Source organism: Lissotriton helveticus, chromosome 2_1, assembly GCF_964261635.1.
Source record: "Lissotriton helveticus chromosome 2_1, aLisHel1.1, whole genome shotgun sequence".
Lineage (NCBI taxonomy): Eukaryota > Metazoa > Chordata > Amphibia > Caudata > Salamandridae > Lissotriton > Lissotriton helveticus.
Genome location: NC_136059.1, coordinates 299,244,343 through 299,251,842, shown reverse-complemented (window position 1 = coordinate 299,251,842; position 7,500 = coordinate 299,244,343).

Sequence of the window (7,500 nt, the reverse complement as noted above, 5' to 3'; positions counted from 1 at the left end):
GAAAGCATTGCGGGCGACCAGATGGCCGAGGCGATCCGGGAGACCAGATGGCCGAGGGGATCCTGGAGACCAGATGGCCGAGGGGATCCGGGAGACCAGATGGCCGAGGGGATCCGGGCGACCAGATGGCCGGGCACGAAAGGGATGCCATCCGGTCGCCCCGTGCCCCCACAAAGGAGGGAGCGGGCGCCCGGGGCATTGCGGGCCGGAGGCCCGGGGCCCCAGCCGGGCCACAGCCATGGAGGCTGCCAGGGGCCGGCGGGCCCTCCGACCCGGGGCCCGCTTACACCTTGACAAGCAGGGGAGGCCTGCAAGGGACCGACGGACCCCTGTCCTGGGCCCTGGGTGGAGCGGCAGCCCGGGGGACCGGGCCCAGGGCCGGAGCGCCCGACCCGGGGCCCCGACCGGGCCCCTGGACCCAGCCGGGGCTCCCAGGCCCGGAGGCACAGGGGAAGCCTCCCCGGGCCCGCCGGACCCCGTCCCGGGCACCCTGCCCCGCGGCAGGACCCAGGACGGAGCCCGGGGTGGGGAGGCCACCCTCCCCGAGGGCCCTCAGGGGCCCCGGATGGAGCTCCTGAACACAGACAAGCAAGGGGAGGCTCCCCGGGCACATCGGAACCCCTTTCCGGGCCCTTGGCAGTGCGGCAGGCTGGGAGACAGGGCCCAGGGCCTGAGCACCCGACCCGGGGCCCGCCCGGGCCCCTGGACCCAGCCGGGGCTCCCAAGCCCGGAGGCGCATGGGACGCCTCCCCGGTCCCTCCGGACCCCGTCCCGGGCACCCTGCCACGCAGCAGGACCAAGGACAGAGCCCGGGGTGGGGAGGCCGCCCTCCCCGGGCCCTCAGGGGCCCTAGCCACTGCTCCTGAACCCAGCCAAGCAAGGGGAGGCTCCCCGGGCACATCAGAACCCCTTCCCGGGCCCTTGGCCGTGCGGCAGGCTGGGAGACAGGGCCCAGGGCCGTGGCACCCGACCCGGGGCCCGGCCGGGCCCCTGGACCCAGCCGGGGCTCCCAAGCCCGGAGGCGCATGGGACGCCTCCCCGGTCCCTCCGGACCCCGTCCCGGGCACCCTGCCACGCAGCAGGACCAAGGACAGAGCCCGGGGTGGGGAGGCCGCCCTCCCCGGGCCCTCAGGGGCCCTAGCCACTGCTCCTGAACCCAACCAAGCAAGGGGAGGCTCCCCGGGCACATCGGAACCCCTTCCCGGGCCCTTGGCAGTGCGGCAGGCTGGGAGACAGGGCCCAGGGCCGTGGCACCCGACCCGGGGCCCGGCCGGGCCCCTGGACGCAGCCGGGGCTCCCAAGCCCGGAGGCGCATGGGACGCCTCCCCGGTCCCTCCGGACCCCGTCCCGGGCACCCTGCCACGCAGCAGGACCAAGGACAGAGCCCGGGGTGGGGAGGCCGCCCTCCCCGGGCCCTCAGGGGCCCTAGCCACTGCTCCTGAACCCAGCCAAGCAAGGGGAGGCTCCCCGGGCACATCGGAACCCCTTCCCGGGCCCTTGGCAGTGCGGCAGGCTGGGAGACAGGGCCCAGGGCCGTGGCACCCGACCCGGGGCCCGGCCGGGCCCCTGGACGCAGCCGGGGCTCCCAAGCCCGGAGGCGCATGGGACGCCTCCCCGGTCCCTCCGGACCCCGTCCCGGGCACCCTGCCACGCAGCAGGACCAAGGACAGAGCCCGGGGTGGGGAGGCCGCCCTCCCCGGGCCCTCAGGGGCCCTAGCCACTGCTCCTGAACCCAGCCAAGCAAGGGGAGGCTCCCCGGGCACATCGGAACCCCTTCCCGGGCCCTTGGCAGTGCGGCAGGCTGGGAGACAGGGCCCAGGGCCGTGGCACCCGACCCGGGGCCCGGCCGGGCCCCTGGACGCAGCCGGGGCTCCCAAGCCCGGAGGCGCATGGGACGCCTCCCCGGTCCCTCCGGACCCCGTCCCGGGCACCCTGCCACGCAGCAGGACCAAGGACAGAGCCCGGGGTGGGGAGGCCGCCCTCCCCGGGCCCTCAGGGGCCCTAGCCACTGCTCCTGAACCCAGCCAAGCAAGGGGAGGCTCCCCGGGCCCTTGGCAGTGCGGCAGGCTGGGAGACAGGGCCCAGGGCCGTGGCACCCGACCCGGGGCCCGGCCGGGCCCCTGGACCCAGCCTGGGCTCCCAAGCCCGGAGGCGCAGGGGAAGCCTCCCCGGGCCCTCCAGGACCCCGTCCCGGGCACCCTGCCACGCAGCAGGACCAAGGACAGCGCCCGGGATGGGGAGGCCGCCCTCCCCTGGACCTCAGGCCTTCCATGTAAGCCCGGCAATCTGGTCGCCCCATTGGAAAGCATTGCGCGCTACTATTGCAAACACATTATCTACCGGACTTGCTCTAGATGGCGCTCCAACATAAGGAATGTACCAACACCTTCCCTACTGGAATCATGACGAGCTGGAGCCGTCATTAGCACTGAAGGGGCTAGTATATCAACACTTTCCCTCCTGTTGCGCAGGTTGGAGTTTGAAAAATAGATTGTATTATGCCTTTAGTTTGTGTGTCCTCTAGATCAAGTTGATCTACTGACTTGCGATGCCAAGGCATCTCGCTGTAAAGGAATGCGATGTCACAGCATGCATTTGTGCATTTGAATAGATGGCCGCCTATAACCCCTTCGCTGCGGCGGGTTTTCAAATGGGTTTGGGCATGGAGCTGCCCGGGACCCGTGGAGCCCGTCCTGGGCACTCTGACCTGCTGTTGGCCCGGGGGAGGACTGCCCGGGACCCGTGGAGCCCGTCCTGGGCACTCTGACAAGCTGTTGGCCCGGGGAAGGGAGCCCCAGACGACCGGGACCTGTGGAGCCCGTCCTGGGCACTCCTGTAAGCCGTTGGCCCGGGGAAGGGAGCCCCGGACGTCCGGGTCCCGTGGAACTCGTCCTGGGCACTCTGACATGCCGCTGGCCCGGGGAAGGGTGCCCCGGATGCCCGGGGCCCGTGGAGCCCGTCCTGGGCACTCTGACAAGCCGTTGGCCCGGGGAAGGGAGCCCTGGACGCCCGGGACCCGTGGAGCCCGTCCTGGGCACTCTGGAATGCTTTGGCCCGGGGAAGGGAGCCCCGGACGCCCGGGGGAGGACTGCCCGGGACCCGTGGAACTGGTCCTGGGCACTTTTACATGCCGTCGGCCTGGAGGTGGGTGCCCTGGACGCCCGGGGGAGGCCTGCCCGGGACCCGTGGAGCCCTTCGCGGGTACTTTGCCAATGCCGTTGGCCTCATGGAGATGGTTGCCCCGGACGCGTCCGGGGGAGGCCTGCGCGGGACCCATGGAGCCCGTCCTGGGCATTGAGCCATGCCGTTGGCCTGGAGATGGGAGCCCCGGACGCCCGGGGGAGGCCTGCCCGGGACCCGTGGAGCCCTTCCCGGGTACTTTGCCAATGCCGTTGGCCTCATGGAGATGGTTGCCCCGGACGCGTCCGGGGGAGGCCTGCGCGGGACCCATGGAGCCCGTCCTGGGCATTGAGCCATGCCGTTGGCCTGGAGATGGGAGCCCCGGACGCCCGGGGGAGGACTGCCTGGTACCCGTGGAGCCCGTCCTGGACACTTTGACATGCCGTCGGCCTGGAGGAGGGTGCCCGGGACGCCCGTGGGAAGCCTGGTCGGGACCCGTGGAGCCCTTCCCGGGTACTTTGCCAATGCCGTTGGCCTCCTGGAGATGTGTGCCCCGAACGCCCGGGGGGAGGGCTGCCCGGGGCCCGTGGAGCCCGCCCTGGGCACTTTGACATGCCGTCGTCCTGGAGGTGGGAGCCCCGGACGCCCGGGGGAGGGCTGCCCGGGACCCATGGAGCCCTTCCTGGTTACTCTGCCATCCCGTTGGCCTCCTGGAGATGGGTGCCCCGGACGCCCGGGGGAGGTCTGTCCGGGGCCCATGGAGCCCGTCCTGGGCAGTGTGACATGCCGTCGGCCTGGAGGTGGGAGCCCCGGACGCCCGGGGGAAGGCTGCCCGGGACCCGTGGAGCCCTTCCCGGGTACTTTGCCATCCCGTTGGCCTCCTGGAGATGGGTGCCCCGGACGCCCGGGGGGAGGTCTGTCCGGGGCCCATGGAGCCCGTCCTGGGCAGTGTGACATGCCGTCGGCCTGGAGGTGGGAGCCCCGGACGCCCGGGGGAAGGCTGTCCGGGACCCGTGGAGCCCTCCCCGGGTACTTTGCCAATGCCGTTGGCCTCATGGAGATGGGTGCCCCGGACGCCCGGGGGAGGACTGCCCGGTACCCGTGGAGTCCTTTCCGGGTACTTTGCAACGCTGTTGGCCTCCTGGAGATGGGTGCCCCGGACGCCCGGGGGAGGCCTGCCCGGGACCCGTGGAGCCCCTCCCGGGTACTTTGCCAATGCCGTTGGCCTCATGGAGATGGGTGCCCCGGACGCCCGGGGGAGGACTGCCCGGTACCCGTGGAGTCCTTTCCGGGTACTTTGCAACGCTGTTGGCCTCCTGGAGATGGGTGCCCCGGACGCCCCGGGGAGGTCTGTCCGGGGCCCATGGAGCCCGTCCTGGGCAGTGTGACATGCCGTCGGCCTGGAGGTGGGAGCCCCGGACGCCCGGGGGAAGGCTGCCCGGGACCCGTGGAGCCCTTCCCGGGTACTTTGCCATCCCGTTGGCCTCCTGGAGATGGGTGCCCCGGACGCCCAGGGGCGGTCTGTCCGGGACACGTGGAGCCCGTCCTGGGCATTGAGCCATGCCGTTGGCCCGGAGAATGGAGCCCCCAGACGCCCGGGGGAGGTGTTGCCCAGGCATATCTCATCTGGTCCCCGGGCAGAGGACCACCAGCCCTGGAGAGGTGTCCGGGCGTACCCAGCCCCTAGTAATCCGGAGGGAAGTTACCCCCCTTTCTTGCAATCCGTGCACGCGAGGTGACAGAGGGGACCCAAGGCGTAAAAGAACCCGAGCTCATGGAGCCCTAGCTGGGATCCGGGAGGCGAATGGCACCTCATCGGGACTTCCATGGAAGCCCGGCCATCTGGTCGCCCCATTGGAAAGCATCGCGGGCGACCAGATGGCCCGGATCGAAAGGACTCCCAGCTCCCCATCCACCCCAAGCCTTCGCGGTAGGGTTCCTGACTGCCTGCCCACGCAAGGCAGGGCTCTTGGACCCCGGCTGGGCCTCAGGCGCAGGTTGGACCACCGGAGCTCTAGGGCCCGGACGACCTGGGGGAGGAATGCCCGGGACCCGTGGAGCCCGTCCTGGGTACTTTGACATTCCGTCGGCCTGGAGGTGGGACCCCCGGACGCCCGGGGGGAGGTCTGCCCGGGACCCATGGAGCCCGTCCTGGGTACTTTGCCTATGCCGTTGGCCTCATGGAGATGGGTGTCCCAGACGCCCGGGGGAGGGCTGTCCCAGACTCATGGAGCCCGTCCTGGGCACTTTGACATGCCGTCTGCCTGGAGGTGGGAGCCCCGGACGCCCGGGGGAGGGCTGCCCGGGACCCATGGAGCCCGACCCGGGCACGCTGCCATGCCGTCAGCCTGGATGGAGCCCCGGACGCCCGGGGTACGAGTGACCGGGACGCATGGAGCCCGTCCTGGGCACTTTTCCGTGCCTTCGGCCTGGAGCCCCCAGACACCCAGGGGAGGACCACCGTGAAAACCATGGAGCCCGACCCGGGCACTCTGCCATACCGTCAGCCTAGATGGAGCCCCGGACGCCCAGGGGACGAATGCCCGGGACGCATGGAGCCCGTCCTGGGCACTTTTCCATGCATTCGGCCTGGAGCCCCCAGACATCCAGGGGAGGACATCCCTGGAAACCATGGATCCCGACCCGGGCACTCTGCCATGCCGTCAGCCTGGATGGAGCCCCGGACGCCCGGGGGATGAATGCCCGGGACGCATGGAGCCTGTCCTGGGCACTTTTCCATGCCGTCAGCCTGGATGGAGCCCCGGACGCCCGGGGGACGACTGCCCAGGAGCCATGGAGCCCGTCCTGGGCAATTTGACATGCAGTTGGCCTGGAGGAAGGAAGCCCCGGGTGGCCTAGGGAGGTTTTGCCCAGGCATAGCCCATCTGGTCCCCATGGCAGAGAACCACCAACCTCGGAGGGGTGTCCAGGCGTACCCTTCTCCCTAGTAATCCGGAGCAAAATTACCCCCTTTTCTTGTAATCTGTGCACGCGAGGTGACAGAGGGGACCCAAGGCGCGAATGTACCCGACCTCATGGAGCCCTCGCTGGGATCCGGGCGTCAAATGGCACCTCATCAAGACTTCCAGGGAAGTTCGGCCATCTGGTCGCCCCATAGGAAAGCGTTGCGGGCGACCAGATGCCCGAGGGGATCCGGGCGACCAGATGGCCGAGGGAATCTGGCCGATCAGATGGCTGGACACGGAAGTGAAGCCGCCTGGACTCTCCCGACCCTGACCCTGTCCCTGTCCCCGTCCCCGTCCCGGGACGAATGCCCGGGACGCATGGAGCCCGTCCTGGGCACTTTTCCATGCCTTCGGCCTGGAGCCCCCAGACACCCAGGGGAGGACCACCGTGAAAACCATGGAGCCCGACCCGGGCACTCTGCTATACCGTCAGCCTGGATTGAGCCCCGGACGCCCGGGGGACGAATGCCCGGGACGCATGGAGCCCGTCCTGGGTACTTTTCCATGCCTTCGGCCTGGAGCCCCCAGACACCCAGGGGAGGACCACCGTGAAAACCATGGAGCCCGACCCGGGCACTCTGCCATACCGTCAGCCTGGATGGAGCCCCGGACACGCCCGGGGGACGAATGCCCGGGACGCATGGAGCCCGTCCTGGGCACTTTTCCATGCCGCCGGGGTGGATGGAGCCCCGGGCGCCCAGGGGACGACTGCCCAAGAGCCATGGAGCCCGTCCTGGGCAATTTGACATGCCGTCGGCCTGGCGGAAGGAAGCCACGGGTGGCCTAGGGAGGTGTTACCCAGGCATAGCCTATCTGGTCCCCATGGCAGAGAACCACCAGCCTTGGAGGGGCGTCCGGGCGTACCCTGTCCCTAGTAATCCGGAGGGAAAATACCCTCCTTTCTTGTAAACTCTGCACGCGAGGTGACAGAGGGGACCCAAAGCGTGAAAGTACCCGACCTCCTGGAGCCCTCGCTGGGATCTGGGAGGCAAATGGCACCTCATCGGGACTTCCAGGGAAGTTCGGCCATCTGGTCGTCGCATTTGTGGAGCCCTGGGAGAGAACTGGGGCTCGGCAGGGCCAGGGTGCCAGCAGGTCCCAGTCTGCCAGGTCACCAGGTCTGGGGATATGCTGCCCATGCGCTGCCGGGGCCCGGGCATGACCTCCGGTGGGCCCTCAGGTGCGTCAGTCCGGCACGGGGAGGCTCTGAACCTGCTTGGCTGGGGCCAGGGCTCCACAAATCCACTCGCCCGCTCGACCGGGGCCTAAACGGCATCCGGCTCATGGCGGGCTTGGGGCTTAGCTTCCAAACCCTACCCCCAGGCCAGGGAGAGCCTCTGCAGGCCCCGATGGTCCCCAGCGCCCGGAACCTCGGCTGGCTTGCAGGACGGGGGCTCCAGCACCCCGGGACCTG